Raw genomic sequence first — 18,621 nt, forward strand, 5'->3', positions numbered from 1 at the left:
ACACCCCAGTTAGGAAACCTCCGTAACACACATCTCCACATCCAATGTCATGCTACACATGTCAGACGTGACCAACATCATGACACCCATGCAAATGGGAACTGAAAGGATGACTGCTGGATTATACATGAAGGCACTGTACGAGCACATCCACTCCTGCATGAATTGTGCCATCCAATATTGAACCAAAACGCTCCCCACCAAGAAAAGGAAGCCAGTGTGATGCCCCCTGCCATAAACATACTGTACCTCAAAAGGAGAAAACTGTTGCAGGAATGGAGGAACTTCCAGGATACAAAATACTCCCTTACCATCTACAGTAAGAGGCAAAGATCACTCATAACATCCACCAAAGCTAGTTATGAACATAATATAGATTAAGATGCCAAAGATAACTGCAAGCCATTCCATAGCTATGTGAGGAATCTAAATGGTAATGTTCAGAACTGCTGTGAGCTACAACAGGATGGTATTAAATTTACTGCTCCCAGTGATATTGCCAATATCCTGGCAGATCGATTTAGTGCCAACTGCACCCCCCTCCCAACCTCCAAATGGCCCATCTCAAAACTGTTAGATTGCCAAATTTCAGTAATAGTGGCCACATAGGTAAATAACACACTCTACAGAGCTATGACAACAGCAGCCATGGGACCAGTCAACATCCTGGGGTGTGTACTACATGAGCTACAAACTGAACTGGCACCTCACCTACGTGCCATGTGTAATCATAGCCACACCTCAGGCTTCATGCTCACTGTGTGGTGCACAGCTACAGTTATCCCAGTCCACAAGGGGGGATCCACCTTGGATCCTGGGAACTACAGCAGTATGATGTGCCTGATCTGGAAGGCCATAGAAAGTATTATCATGGAAATTAAAACAAAGGCATTGGCAACCTGCAAACACTGGATCCTAACCAGGGTGGGTTTGTGAAGGGCTGATCATGTCACCTCAACCTGAATGACAACTGTGAATCTATCTCCAGAGCCATGGATGAGGGTAAAGTGGTTCACACAGCCTATCTGGACCTCGCCAAGCCCTTCCACACCATCCCCCAGTCTGGAATCATAGATAAATGTATCAAGCTGGCCATTAATCCCAATTTCATCCAACGGGCTGCCAACCGCTGTACTGACAGAACCCACACTGTAAATGTAGGTGACACCAACCCGAGCCCCAGACAAGTGACAGTTGAAGTACCATAGGGTTCAGTCCTGGCACCGCACTTGTTTGGCACCTACTGCTCTAAAGTACAGTCCAATAGTAAGGGACACCAGCAAACAAAGGTCGCAGATGACTGCACACTGGGAGCCAATATTGAATCCCCACATGATGTGGATATTCTACAGAAGGACCTTACAGAAAGACATCCTTGGTGCCTGAGCCATGGCCTCAAGATCAATGCCAAGAAATATACAGTTATCCCCATTGGGAAGGGACATGTACCTGTGAAGTACCACATAGGTGGCAGTACACTAAACACCTAAAGTGTGATAACAGACTTAAGGACACAGGTGGACAGTGGTCTCACCTTTGATAACCACATCGCCACAACAGTCAGGAAACCCACCTATGTGGCACACCTCCCACTAAGGGCATTAAATCCAGGAAAAGGAGGCCATTGTTCCACTGTAGTCGTCTCTCAGTAGACCCAGTACAGACTACAATGGCCCATTACATATGTACCTCACAAGACATATGCAACAAGTAGAGGGGCTGCAGACATATGTCACAAAATTACCACAGGCCTAAACCAGATGCCCTATGCTGACCATCTGAAAATCATCCAGCTATACTCTGTCATGTATTGTGTTCTCAGGGGCGATCTCTGCTTAACATACCATGCCATGTCAAACTTACAGCTGTTGAACATGTTACACAATTCCAAACCCTCAGAGTCACATGCTCTAGGGATCCAAATCCTGTAATCACAATGAACAATACATGCAGGAGGAATGTGATCCTAACCAGAGACTCCCCAACCTCTGGAATAGATTGCCCATTCATGTCAAGCAGATTGCCTCCTTGGTCCTCCTCTTGAAAAGGAACCTGGATGATGGGATGGGAGATAGGGACTTTACCCCGGGGATCATGTCAGTTGCCCTGCTAGACAGGGGTGCAAGGAAGTAAATATTGTGGGAAGTCAAAGCCAGGGAATTGTCATGTCTAGGCATGTATAGGCCCTTGGGCCGATAGCCTAGCATCAACGTATGACCCTATGAACCTATGAACTACACTTTCCATTACTCAACCTTGGTAAGGTTGCTGGTGTCATTCACTTTGAAATACACCTTTGGGGAACTAATAGCCCAGTAATCTCTGTGGCGCATCCTATAACTGTGTAATGCTGTAATGTGATATATTAGTTAGGTAGGAGTTCTATTCCCAGACATGGCAAGTGTGGATGTTTGTGTGTTTGTCTGTGTAGGGAACAATGCTTTTGAGACCATTCATAGTCACTACAAACTCTATTGCCCTTCTTTGGCAAGCTTGCTATTGTCTTTCACTTTGAAATACACCGTTTAGGAAGATGCAGCCCAGTAATCTCTGTGGTGCATCCTTTAACTGTGCAATACTGTAGTATGATATACTAGTTAGGTAGGAGTTCTACTCCCAGACATGACAAGTGTGTGTTTGTTTTTCTGTGTAGGGAGCAGTATTTTTGAGGCCATTTACAGTCACTACAACCTCCATTGCCCTTCTTTGGCAAGCCTGCTGATTTGAAATACACCTTTGGGGGAAGGAGTAGCCCAGTAATCTCTGTTGCATGTCCTATAACTGTGTAATGCTGTAGTGTGATATACTAGTTAGATAGCAGTTCTATTCCCAGACATAGCAAGTTTGTGTGTGTGCTTGTCTGTGTATGGAGCATTACCTTGAGGCCATTCACAGTCACTGCAACCTCCATTGCCCTTCTTTAGCAAGCCTGCTGATGTCATTCACTTTGAAATAAACATTTGGGGAATGAGTAGCCCAATAATATGCATGACACATGCTATAACTGTGTAATGCTGCAGTGTGATGTACTAGTTAGGTAGGAGTTCCAATCCCAGATATGGTAACTGTGAGGCTTGGTGTGTGTGTTTGTCATTCGTATCCTGTGTAAAGGTGGCTGTGAGTGTGTAACAACTGGACTTATTGTAAGACAGGTTTTGAAATTTCTTATATGGTTCACCTATTATATGTCACAATGTCCACCTTGCAAGGATAACAGATGTCAAACAGCGGAGAGGCTGGGGTTGACAATCCATACCCCTACATGTGACATCAAGGCCTGGCGAACAATTTTGGCAACCCTCGTATTACCCAGAGAACACTCTCAACCCATGTCTCCTACACAAACACACTCAGCTAGGCAACAACCACTATGTTGGAAGTTCCCTGCATATTGCCCACAGATAGTAACCATGGTTTGATTGCAGCAGACTGCAGTGGGAATGGCACCCAGTCACATCACTACAGTAGGCACATAATTGCATAAACTGCTCCTTCTCTATGTTTCCCACTGCACGCCTGCATCAACTGTAGTGCCAGCAAATGTAACCCACAAAGGACATACCATGCCTTATACACATGCCCTATATGGACAGATGCCACTGACACCAGGGAATACCTGTATCATGCTGTCAGTGTAGGTGCAGGGTCAACCTGGTGTCCATTGCCAGTTCTCACCACATGAGGCCAGGAATGGCATATCTGATGATAACAATCTGTGTGCACAACATGCCCCAGACACCCCAGATACACTTCCACATGTCACAGAACATGCATGTGGGACATATGCAAATCCCTGATGCTGTCCATATCATGGACTATAGAACACATACATGGCAAGCATTGCTCAGCACTGGCCACCCACAATAGCAACCCAGATGACTGGATGGTGAATACAATACCACCTGTGTGGGCCAATCCAGACACTACTGCACTGAGCCACACTGCAGGCCATTTTCATGTGGCCTGATGCCAATCTATACCCTTTACCTAGCCTTGTACAGCCTTCTGGCACAGTTAACCTCTACACACCTGTGAAACAATGCACCCATGCATGTCAGTACTGGCAACTTGTATCTCCGTGTGTGTGTGTGTGTGTGCGTGTGTGTGTGTGTGTGTGTGTGTGTGTGTGTGTGTGTGTGTGTGTGTGTGTGTGTGTGTGTGTGTGTGTGCATGGAGTTTAATGCTTTGGACACCATTCACACTAAATTCACATCCCATTGGCCTACTGAAACATGCCTTATGATATCAGACACCTTCACATACCCTTTGCCCATATATCATCCTGATAACCCCTGTGGTGCATGTGATACATGCGTACTACTGTATTGTGGCAAACTAGCTAGTTAGGAAGTCTAATCCTGCCCTGCCAACTGTGATACTGTGTGTGAGTCCTTGAGAGAGTGTGGCTGTGTCACCATTGACACCTGTTTATGTGGACAGGTATGTGTACTACACCTACCTTATCCCTCCTTTATCACTGTTGCAGATGTCACTCACCATCAAATATACCTTTGTAGAGCTCATCACCATGTAAGCTCTATGGTGCATGCAACAACTGCATAGACATGTGATAGCAATACATAATCAGGCAGGGTTTGAAACCCCATACTGGAAAGTGTGTGACACAAACATGCTTAGGTTTTACTCTCCCACCCCCTCCATGTCATACTTTGTCTCTCTCTGTCACTCTCACTTCCTCTCTGGTTTATGGGGAGAAGTATGCCTGCTTTGCTAAGGCAGCAGCTTGTGTTTTGTAAGTGATGCTCATGATCAGCTGATGGCCTCTGCATGAATTGCAGTCCCCACTAGCTGATTGCATGTGGAACAGCTGTGGTAACATTCCCATAGCCAATTGCATGGAAACACACTCCTGTACCTAGGAACATCATGTGGATATTGGGCCTTTTCATTCACTGTGAGCAGGACCTCATGTCGGTATTTGGCAAACAGCATCACAGATGGTAGTGGGATATACCTCTAACAACATACATTGTGGAGACAGACCAACAAACAGGAGGGGGATGTTTCAGACATGACTACAGAATGTAAGTGTTGTTTTTCTGCATTTGGAGTAATGTTGGTTTAACAGGGTTTGTGTGGATATGGTTGGTCTACATTATTTAATACCTGTCATGACAGTGTTATGTGTTTGAGGAAACTCCCACCTGTAGGGTTATCTGCAGACTGGGCAGTGTTTGAAGTCTTATGTCTCTTGTGTTATCACAGATCACCTATCTTAGAACTGCAGAACCATAGTCTGAGGATTGCAGTCAGTACATCGTGACAGCTATGAGAGTTACTGACTTCATATCCCTCATAGGACAACAGTAAATGGTAAATGTATGAGGATATCACAGCAACATGCCAATATTGGCCAAGTGTTTGTGGCTCCAGCCACAAGTTTGTCTACCTTTGTACATATGTCATGCAGTAAGAGGTGCATATGTTCTGTACACCATTATTTATTGACATCATACATGATAACAAGCCCGTCAGATATCACACTGCTAGACATGTTATGTATAGTACAGGTTATTTCTGAGGACATAACCTGGGCATTCTGTGGCTGTGTGCACAGTAGGGGGGGTCCGTGTACTTATGGTGATTTTCGACAGTATGTGCATTACGAATACGTACATTGGCTTGTGTACAGACTGTGGTAGATGTCATTGTTCTTGGTCCTGTTCTATCTGATGTTACACGCTGCTCCAGTATATGATACCCTATTGGCTCACATGTTTGTAGGGCCAAACACACACTTGTCCCATACCACAGACAGGCATTGGACCACACTGTGTCATGACCCAGTATATGTAGGGATAGTGTGTGAGTGGCACATATGAGGATGGTGTTGATCAGACAGTCCATATAGTGCAATATTAAGCTTGCGTACCATATGTGGCTGTGGCTGTGTTCACATTGGTTGTGGGTATGCACTTTCACACAGGTGTCTGTGACTCTGTGCTGTGACATGCTTGTAGAGCCTGCTGTATTTGCAGGTACATGTGTATTCCTCCATATGGAATGTAGGCCAGTGTTGTGGCAGTCTGTCTGTAGTTTGCACAGTGCTTTGTTAGATACCTAGCAGCTTAGTATAATTACCCAGTGTGATATTATGTCCAGATATTTGCAAGAAATACTGCTGCCGGACCACCATAACTCTTGCGTATTACTGACAAAGCAGTGGGATTTTATACAGATGTATGTCACTAACAACTGGGTAGTATGTGGCCATGCGACCTGTGTACCACCAGTTATTATGTGTCATGACAGACAGGAGTGTGTAAATGCATAAACTGTGTGGGCATATGTAGTCCAGTATTTACATGCTATACCCATGTACATGGCTGTTAACATCCACATTGTTAGGCTTGGGCCACATGTCTCGCACTAAGGGGATCTGTGTATACCTCTGGACTGACCAGAGAGTACCAGACTGCCAGATTGTCCACATATATTGGTCATATCTCTGCTGTAATCCACAGGATCATTACTGTGCTATCAGTGGTACAGTACTATGATGTCCTTAGGATGTCTGTCAGTAACCAACGGCATACATGTATGCCATCTGCTATTGACATGTCTGTCAGTAACCGATGCCATACATGTCAATAGCAGATGTGACCTCCCACATGCAACATGTCTGTTAAGACAAACCCTGTTACAGTAGCAGCAGTCTACATATATACCTGCAATACATACATGACATCCACTTGCACTAAGAGGTTGAGACTACTGGTGCTGAGGTAGGACTCCACTCCATGTTCTAAACATATGGTAAACATATATATATATATATATATATATATATATATATATATATATATATATATATATATCTATATATATATATAGACATATACAAATCTATGTACATATATGGATATATATATATATATATATATATATATATATATATATATATATATGTACATATATATACATATACACACACACACACACACACACACATATATATATATATATATATATATATATATATACATACATATATATGTATACACATCTATATATGTCTACACATATACAGATATATAGATATATATGCACATATAGTTATAGATATCTACATAAATATCAACATAAATAGATATATCTGTACATATATGATGTACATACATAAATATATATATATATATATATATATATATATATATATATATATATATACACACACACACAGATGTATAAATGGCCATATATATGATGCACTATACAGATGTGTATAAATACATATGTATGTATATATGTGTATGTACATGTAGACATATATCTACATATGTATATATCCATATCCTTGTCATGTGTAAACATTACTGTTGGGTATACCTTCCCAAATGTATCACACTGTATGTATCTATGTGTATATTTAGATATAACAATATATGTGATAAAACAGTAATATCACTAACATGTACTATACAATTGTAGAAGTCACAGCAATTGTTCAATACTATTCAATATGTCTACTGACAGATGTATTGGAAATACAACCACTATCTTCACAGCTGTCATGGCATAGTGGTTAACTGCTGTGACTATAGTATACAGGGCCCTGGCTTCAAGACCAGCAAGGTCTGTTTATTTTGTTGCCGGGCAGAACAAGAACTGTTGGATACAGAGGGGTTAAGGCAGTTTTGAGCAGCTTTAAGTGCTTTTGCATGAGTTTGTGTGAATCTAAGTGATGGTAATGTACGGCTAAATGTACAGGCGCTAGCACCGTGTAGGCTTTGCTTATCAGTGTGCAAATTGGCTTAGCTGTTATAATGCAGCAATGTTGACACCTGCTAAGCATGGCTCAGCCCTGGTACTGGGTGCTCATATCCCAGTCTGATAACATAGCAGGGTAATGACATCTGTAATTGGTGTATGGAATGCCATGAACATAACATGCGTCTATGTGCTGTCAGTACAGTAGCAAGGGGTGTGAGTCTCATATCTGGGATACTTGAGTATATATGACCTGTACAACACTCTTATCCATGTGAATGTGTTACATAGAAGGGTAGTATCCCAGGTTATGTGCAGTCACATTGGCATGTAGTGTATCATGACCTTACTACTGTTGACAGTGCTTTTCCAAGCAAGAATAGATTGCTAATTGTAGTACTGGCAACAAACATCCCTGCATGCATAGATAGACTCTGAGTCCTCACTGTTGTGTTCCTGGTGTGTGAGCTGTGTCACATTATATATTCCCTACTGGATAATGATCTGACATGTGGAAATTAACTGTAGACTACTGTCTATATAGCACATATCAGTGAGGGCTGCCAACATGTAGTAATGGCATACCTATTGGTGTCAGACATCTATCTGTCAACACATTCATCCTACTGTATAGTTAGTGGTCATGCTGATGTCTACCTGTCACTGTACAGATATGCAGATGTCAGGTATCCAGCTAGGATATGTACAGGCAACCTATGTTTGACTGACAATGACATTTCTGCCCAGCTGTGTTATAATTGGCACAGATAGGACACAACACCCTGTATGCAATACATGCCACGCGTACCTCCACTGCACTATCACAGTCAACAGAACATGCTTAGGTACAGGTCTCCAACACCGACACTAACCATGTTTTGTAATACATGTTGCATGCATGTCAACTGGAGCACCTCACCGGCCATTTGCAGAAGGCACCCAGATGATTGGCTGATGGATGTCCCTCTCACCCTGAAGGTCACCACAGTGGTGTCTGTAGATAGATTGCCTGCATGCACATGGAAGGTAGCATGATACCACTGTACACACATCCCCTACACTTCCCATCTCTCCATGGACAATAGCCAGGTACACATCTATGACCACCTGCACCTATGCACCCCAGTACTGACAAATGCGTACGTGTGCATTACTGAGGATATCAATGTCTGTGTGTTAGTACACCTGTAGTTGGGAATACCCTGAGGCCTTTCACACCCACTGCAACACCTATTGCCACAGTTAGATGTGGTTGCTGCTGTACCCGACATTACATGTACCTTGTTATTCACCTCTCCCTAAAGGCTACCTGAGCCTTTCAGTACAAGCACAGCACTGTTGTAAAAATGGTTTTCTAGGCAAGGGATACCCAGTTAGTTCTGACAAGATGTCAGGTATCCAGCTTGGATACGTACAAGCAACCTATGCTTGACTGACAATGACATGTTTGCCCAGCTGTGTTATAACTGGCACAGATAGGACACAACACCCTGTATGCACCACATGCCATGGGTACCTCCACTACACTATCACAGTCAACAGAACATGCTTGGATACAGGTCTCCAACACAAACACTAAACATGTTTTGTAATACATGTTGCATACATGTCAACTGGAGTACCTCACCGGCCATTTGCAGGAGGCACCCAGAGGATGGGCTGATGGATGTCCCATTCACCCTGAAGGTCACCACAGTGGTGTCTGTAGATAGATTGCCTGCTGGCACATGGCAGGTGGCATAATACCACTGTACACACACCCCCTACACTTCCCATCTCTCCATGGACAATAGCCGGGTACACATCTATGACCACCTGCAGTGATGCACCCCAGTACTGACAAATGTGTATGTGTGCATTACTGAGGATATCAGTGTCTGTGTGTTAGAACACCTGTAGATGGGAATACCCTGAGACCCTTCACACCCACCTCAACACCCATTGCAATAGTTAGATGTGGCTGCTGCTGTACTGGACATTACATGTACCTTGTTACTCTCCTCTACCTAAAGGCTACACGAGCCTTTCAGTACCAGCACAACACTGTTGAAAAATGGGTTGTTAGGCAAGGGATACCCACTGAGTTCTGGCAAGTGTGGGTATGTGTGCATGTGTGTATATCTGTAGGGTACAGCATTCTGAGGTGACATGCTCCTATTACAATACGCATTGCCACACAGTATTACGGATAGTGTTGTTGCTCTCCATAGGAGAGGCATGACAATGCATCACCCTACTATGCCTGTGGCATGTGCATTAGATGCATATCCCTGTAGTACCTCTCTTGGGATGGACAATGGGTCGTATTGCAGTCTTGGTCAATATGTGATGGTGGGTATGTCAGAGTGGCATCATGGGTTCCAGTGCATACAATATCCACAGTGGGGTATGGGTGCTGTGTATACTGTTATTACACCATGGTACCTCCGGTACATGTCCCATGTACCACTGTATGGTGACCACTGTCACCATCAACCATACAGGCAACTGATAACACTATCCATCTCAGTTATGCATGTGCTGTGCTCAGCCTACCTGTAACACATTGGACACACTGACAAGTTAGTTAGCACTGATAGGCCCAGGTCTCGCGGATGTGGTTTTGGCTGTTATGTGTTTGATAATGTGTATATGATGCTATGTCCCAGTATGTATTGTCCATATACAACCATTACATCCCCCATTACCATACTTTACATGCCTGGGGATGTTCTGCATGTAACATGTAACCTGGAACACACCTCATCCTAAATGCTGTGTGGTGTGTGCAATTAAAGCCACACACATCAGTAGCACTACATACCTAGGTAGGGTTATAGTCCCAATGTTGCCAAGTATGAGTGTGCATGTATGTGGAGGGATCTACTTCAGGTTGCTGAATATACATGTCACAGAGGGTCATCTGTCCATGTGGGAAAGGCAGTAACTGTTATACTGACATGTGACATGTGTTCAACTGTACCCAGGCTATAGCACAGCCATGGTGTCACCACAGTGCCATATCCCTTGTGAGATATGACAGCAGACCATCCTCCTGCTGACATACGTACACCTACAACACAAATGGATAACATTATGGAGGCCACAATCACTCAGTGTTACTAACAGCTATAATGCATCATGGCTGGACAGCTACACTACCTGATATGTAAGCATTAAACATTACTGCTAACAACATGTTACACAGCGCTACATTGGTACACAGTAGTAGAGTCACTGTGTCCATCAGAACCATATTAGCCTGTCCCTGCATCGATGTTATGGATGGCAGGAATGTGGCCCAGGTATCATCATATGCACAGGGTGTGTTGTTCATTTGCCAGAGACCTAGGGTGGGCCATATGTTTGGCACCATGTGTGTGGGTGAGGGGTGTAAGTTGCTGATATGGGTGTGGTAATGTGGTATGTGTATGTATGGGGTTGCCCTAGGTGTGTTTGTATAGTGTGTGGGTATGCATGCACACAGTTCTGCCATGTGGCTGCCCTATACAGGTGTTTCTTGTACAGCTGGAGACCATACTTGGCAGTTCACCATCTCCAGTCACGGATATGCAGACTGTGCCTGCCAGGGTTCCATGGGCACGTCCAGGTACAGGCCTCGATATGCTACTCTCCTCTGATGATGACTTATGTCCTCTGGAACCGGGTCCCTCCTGGGACTGGCCAGGGCCACGTGCATTTGGCCTGCTGTGGTGTGGTGTGGACAGTGCCCTCCTGCAGTGCTAGAGCTGGTACTGCCACTACATGTATGACAACACTATTTCACACATGGGCCTGTGTTCCGGCCTCTATCCTCCACCTACATACCAGGCTTTATCCATATGACTTGCAGTAAGGGGTTGTTATGTAGTGGCTTGTGATTATGTCATGCTGCCATTCCTGCCATCATTCTAGTGCTGTTGTGGCCCCCACACATATTGCGGGGTAGGGTCCATATATATATCTGGGCTTCATCTGCACAAAATATGTGTGCTCTTCTGCAGTCCAGAGGTCAGTGTATGTAACAGTGTTATATGCATCTGTAAGTCAGTCCATGGGGGGCGGTATGCACCATAAAAAACCTAGGCTGTTACAACATGTGAGGGATATCAGTAGTAAGCTGCCTTAAGGTATATGGCTGTACACTACCATACATTTCACCTTGGGAACATTGCTGGCCTACTGTTTACTGCCATACAGACTGTTCTATTTGTCAGTGTGATTGTGATGTTTTCAGTTATGCATTGTTATGTAACAGATACATCCCATTGTGTCAACTTAAGTCTTTTCCCCTTATAGATTGAGTACAGAGTGTAGTTAGAGGCTGCTGGACTATACATCTGTATTACTTACTGTTGATTGATTGTTATTCTGTAGCCCAGTCTGTCTTTACTGTTGTACTACTTGCAGACCTTGGCCTGGACAGCAGCATATGTTATGCTTTCAGATTACTGTATAAAATGATCTGCTTGAGAGTAGCATTAATCAGTTTGTATGTATTTCAAAGTCTAAACAGCTATATTACATGGCATATACAACTGTAATAGTATACAAATAAAACTTTCTTATGTATGCAAACCTGTGTGTGGTGTTATATCCTTTGACTTTTCTGTGGGTATATGTGTCAAGCAACAATTGTCTTTTGTATGAGTGACTCATACACTGTCCATTTGATAAGGTGGCAACTGTAGTAATACTGGTTGTTCAGTATGGTATGCGCCCTCTAAATATGTATCTCCCTATACATATCTATATGTGTATATATGTAGTTACATTTATATCTATGTAGATATATATATATATATATATATATATATATATATATATATATATATATATATATATACACATGTGCATATATGTGTGCTTGTATATGTATTTTTGGAATGTTTATTACTTCCACATTGTACATTCCCTGTGGTAGCCAGACTATATACCGCATGATATGTTATTGATACCATCCTGACATCATACAGGTGGGATGGATTACTGTTAACGTCTTCTGCCCATGTTGTGTGGGGTCCTGAGTATGGGACTTGCAAATGCTGGTATTATATTGCAGGGCAGATCTGTTTCACTGTGGGGGAGGGGGTGATATCAATACTTACAAGACATATTTAGCTTGGGCTGCCTCACCCCCATTAACAGTGCCTTTGGTCATATATGTATTTGTTATGTTCTCTTTTATATTTATAGATATATATATTGCTATATTAATATATATATATATATATATATATATATATATATATATATATATATATATATATACATATAGATGTAGGCATATGCATCTATAGATGTATGCATATGTGTGTATATATATATATATATATATATATATATATATATGTGTGTGTGTGTGTGTGTGTGTGTGTGTGTGTGTGTGTGTGTATATGTATATATATATATATATATATATATATATATATATATATATCTATATATATATATATATATATATATATATATATATATATATATATATATATATATATATATATATATATATATATATATATATATATATATATATATATATATATATATATATTAGATATAGATATATATGTCTGTATATTTTGATGACTAACTTAATGTTCACTTGTATATATTGCTGATATGATATTTCTTTGCATACTGTTCTATTATACACAAAATACTACTCAGTAACAAAGTCTTTACTTTACATTATGTATTATTATGATTGCCTGTTGTATTAATTAAGTGGAGCTTTTCTCCCCGGGCCTCTGCTGTAAATGGACCTCGTCTAGTATATATACACACCCATACTTCTACATGTATAAATACATTTCCTGTACTGTTGAATGACTGTGCTAGATGATATGTTTGTGAAAACATCAGGGTTATGTATATCTTACATGTCTTGGTGGTAAATCACTTTGCCTATGGTGTGCAGCATCATGGGTTTGAGCCTTGTAGAGGCTGTTTTGTTTGTTGCTGGGCAGAACAAGGGTCATTGGATACAGAGAGATTAAAGCACTTTTAAGTGGTTGTAAATGGGTTTGCACAGAGGTAAGCACTGCTAACTTTCAGTTACAGTTTCTTATACTGATTTAGCTTCTCAATTGCTTAACCTGTGTAAACATTGCTTACTCCTGCGCAAACAGGCTTAAACCTGCTTACTGCAGCTTAAAAGTGTTTACTCCCACTTACCCCCTCACTAATTTTTTTTAAAAGAAGTGAAAAAGGGTTGATAGGAAAGTGGTGAAAAAGGGGCACAAAAAGGGAAAGACAGTAGGGAAAATAGCTAGGGATGTGCAGGACTGGTGTAGGGAAGTCCATAGCTGCCCATTTTGTCTACAGCAACAGCTGTGTATATACACTGATTTGGAGGTAGATTTGGACACTCATAGCCCTGATAGAGGGTTGAGGACAACAATAATATGTTGTGAAGCCAATTAGACCAGATTACCTGGGTCCAATGGACACATGTGTGAAATGGACAACTATGTATGGGGCGAGATTTGTTTTTGGGAACAGATTACCCTTCTTTTTTTTTTCAGGTGAGAGTGGGATTTTGGGGAGGGATAGTGGGTATATTTGCAGAGCTAGGTTGTGTAGGATAACAGACAAGACAGACAAAACAGCATAGAGGGGTGGATATGACCCATGTGGGGGTTAAGCCCCTTGATTGGGGGGGGTGTTTGGAAATCAGAAGCCCATGAGCCCCCTAGTGGAAACATTGGGACTGAGGTCCCCACCCATGGGCAGTCACCACTGCACCTTCACAGCCTCGAAGGTGGCTGTACTGGGGGCTGAGTAGGAGGGCAAGGCCAATCCTCTAGTTGCAACACACGGCCTTCAAGCTGGCTTAGCAGATCTCCAAACTCCCTGTGAAGCTCACTATGCACCACGCCCTGGACCTGGTGATGGATGACAGTGTCCTGTCCGCACCTGCTCCAGCGGGAAGGGCAAGCCCCATTCCCTGAGGGGGTTCCACCCAAAGGTGGTGCAGGACCAGTGGACGAGGTGGTCCCGGGCTGGGCCCTAGATGTGCTGGTGCCCGGTGCCACTGCCAGATGAGGTGGGACAGGTGAGTCCGCTGGTACCGGCTTTCCCAGACATGCTATGGTTTTTCAATTTTACAACATATGTGGGTTAGTAATAGTCAACACATTCCAGGATTAGGTGTAATAGCATACATAGATATTCCGATTAACCCAAAATGCCAAATATGGAACAGTTGCATAGCAAACAGAACACATGCATATATGGAACCACATTGGCCATTACAACAGCATGCAGGTACATTGGAGGCAGCATGCCACCAATGTGGAAGTATTTCAACATGGCACATGCATAGAAACAATTTTAAATATTTATCAAACAATAGGACATATGTCCCAACAGTAGATTTACTGGAGCACATACCGATTGAGTTATGTATTTAGTTTATTGTTGCAGATATGGTGGTGTGGGGGAGATGTCAATTAACAACTAGTATATTCCTGCAGTTCTCATTACTTTCATAGTCAGTGCTGTGATGTGTACCTTACAGGTATTAGTACACTACCCTATGGCTTTAGTTTGGACAGTGTATGTAGACAACTATATACATGAACTGAGTTTTACCTGCAGTATACACCTCTTACCTGGTATACCTGTGGAGGTATTGTTTGTTAACACTACCTCTTTCTACACATATTCCCAGATTCCAAGTTGATGTTATGCACATACCTGTCCATCTCTTATTTCATACACTCTGGGCATGTCTTGACCACATGCAGGTGAACCAGGACATATATTGACTATTGTCCTCTTAAACCTTTGGTGAGCTATACAATGACAAGTTTGTTTTCATTGACATTTTCCAAATATGTACAGGCTTGACAGTCAGTTATATGACATGAAATGGTGCCTACATGTCAGATATTAGTATTCTGTTATGCCAGAGGGACAGGGTAACAACCAGCAGGTATGGGCCGATTAACTGGACATTCTGAACTATTCTGTACACTTTTGGGGTATGATTCTGCATACAGCTTACTACCACTCCCAGGATTCGAACCATGGCTGTGTCTGCTACAAGTAAAATAGTGTCCATTACAGTTGAGTGTGCTATATAGATATTGCTGTGTATCTCTTCTCAGATTTCTGTCTATAAGTCTCTTCTGGTTTTACAATCTGACCTTGTAATTACAGCACTCTTATGCAGGATTTCCTAGACAGTTTTATTATGTAGCACAGTGTGGATGACAGTGATGAGTAATACCTTATTATTCAAAGCAACTGCAACACTAACAATGCCATACAATGCCAGAGTAAACAGCACCAGTCCAGGATTTCAGTCTTATTTCTAGGCACAGTTTTCGTATCTGACAGACCTGTGCGGGCAATGTTTGTTAGCACTACCTGAATGTTGCCACACATGTTACCAGATTCCACATTAGTATTATGCACATAAGTCTCACTCAGTTACTGCACACACTCTGGTCACAACTTCACATCATGGGAGTGGTGATGGGACATACTTGGCTTATTACTCTCATAACATTTTGGGGAGATGCTAGAGTGACAGGTTTGTTCTTATAGATGTCTGACAATCAGTTGTATTTCTTATTTACTGCCTAAACATCTGGGATCATCCCACTGATTTGCCAGGGGGACAGGGCAGCAGATATGGGCCAATTAACTGGACATTCTGGACATATCTGTACAGTTGTGGGGTATGATTCTGCATACAGTCTACTTCCACTCCCAGGATTTGAACCATGGTTGTGTGTGCTAAAAATACAACAGTTCACATCTCAGTTGAGTGGGCTATTTGGATTATGTTGTCTATCTTTTCACTGTTTTCTGTCTAAGTCTCTCTCAGTTGTACTATATGACCTCTTGTGATTACAACAGTCATATACAGACATTCCTACACATTTTATTTATGTAGCACAGTGTGGGTAAAAGTGCTTAATACCACAGTACTATTAAGAGATTGCAACTCTATATTACCATATGATACCAGAGTAAACGCATGCAGTCCAGCAGTTAGATCTTTATTGTCAGGCTATTATCCTTTTATTTACATACAACCTGTGTGAGACTCTTCCTGCCATATTCTCTGGTGTATGCAGTACATGCCTTAAACAATAAAGGTTTTATATAGGCAATTAACTTATTACTACTTTTAGATTTATTTCCTATGACAGTACATGCAAGAGTATTACTAACCTGCCTCACAACGCAACTGCTGCGATCTACAGGCATGGGCTTCCTGGTTCGCAGCCCGCTCGTCTGCCACTGTGAAAGACATAAGAGGAATATTTAGCCATACCTATCCATAATATACATGAGCTGGTAATTATTAAACAAGTAGTGGACTGATACTTACACATGGCTGAGCCATCCCCCCTCCTCCTAGCCTCTTGGATCCACTGATCCAAGTTATCCCCCTTTCTCCACTTCAGGTCGGTATAGTGATGCCTGACCTGCTCAGCAGTTCGAGGTATGCCAGTAGCATTGGTAAGGTTATTGGCGAGATGATCCCAGGCTTCTGCTTTATATTGAGAACACTGGTACTGGCCCTGCAGCAGGCTCTGGTCATTGTCTTTAACAAGGAGTCCTGCCATGATTCTGGACTCCAGACTGGCCCAGCGCTATGCCCAAAAGTGCACATCCTCTCCCATACCAGTCATAGTGCCTACAGGAAGAAACTACAACCAGTTATGAGATGTATTCGGACCTGTTGGGTTTAAATATGGCCAGTTTCCCACACCTTGCCATGATTTGACATTTTTGAAAATGCTAAGCTATGGGCAAACCTGCTTACCTAAGGTTGGCATTGCTTAAAGGGATATACCAATGGGCAAACTGATGTAGCTGGCCTACACATTGCTTATACCTAGTAAGCTGGGCTGTGTAATGCTTAGCATTGCTTAATTTTTAATGTGCATACTGTTTGCTGTTTGGCATTGAATTATTATTTATTATATCTTATATATGTGTTTACTATCCATGATTCATGTGTACATACACTGTATGGGGTCCTTGTGTTTATTAGGGGATTTTAACACTTTATTACAATGACACCTCACATCTGGACTTAATGCAGTACTCCAGTTCACATATTTATGTTATGTAGTAGGTTATACAACATAAAACTGTATATGGATTCCTTTCACATGTTAAGTTTGATTTTCCTATAGTGAGGATCTGTTTGGTGATACCTTAATGTTATGTACTGCTGTGATGGCTTAGTGGTTAACTACTGTGACTATAGTTTACAGGTCCTGGGTTCAAGACCTGAAAAGGCTGCTTATTTTGTTTCTGGCCAGAACAGCGGCTGTTGCATGCAGAGTGATTAAGGCACTTTTAAGCAATTGTAAGTGCATTTGCGCAGGTTTGCGTGATGGTAAGCAATGCTAACATCCAGTTAAATATGCTTACAGAGAGTTAGCTTCAATATTTCTTACCCTGTATGCTCATTGCTTACTCCCACTTACTACTGCTTAATAGTGCTTACTCCCACTTACCCCCACACTAATTTAGACAGAAATGTAAAATGGTTCTTGGGAAGGTGGTGGATTTTGACACTCTATGGATTTATCATTCATTACGCATTGTACCTTTGATTTGTATTCCTGATTCATGTGTACATATACTGTATGGGGCACTTGTGTTTATCTGTGGATTTTATAACATTATGACAATGACACCTCACATCTGCATTTAATGCAGTACTCCAGTTCACAAACATATGTTATTAAGTAGGTTACGCAACAAAAAATATTGTTCATAAAGAGATTTGACATGTAAAATGGAATGTACTGGAGTGAGACTCGAATCGGGAATGACTGCTCGTAAGGTGAATGCTCTGCCTACTACACTATTGCAGTACTGCTTTATTTCATGTATCTTGATATTTATTCTCTTGTGCCATTTAAGCTGCAGTAT

This window comes from Protopterus annectens, chromosome 8.part0 (genome assembly GCF_019279795.1).
Source record: "Protopterus annectens isolate FY-2018-M chromosome 8.part0, PAN1.0, whole genome shotgun sequence".
Classification (NCBI taxonomy): domain Eukaryota; kingdom Metazoa; phylum Chordata; order Ceratodontiformes; family Protopteridae; genus Protopterus; species Protopterus annectens.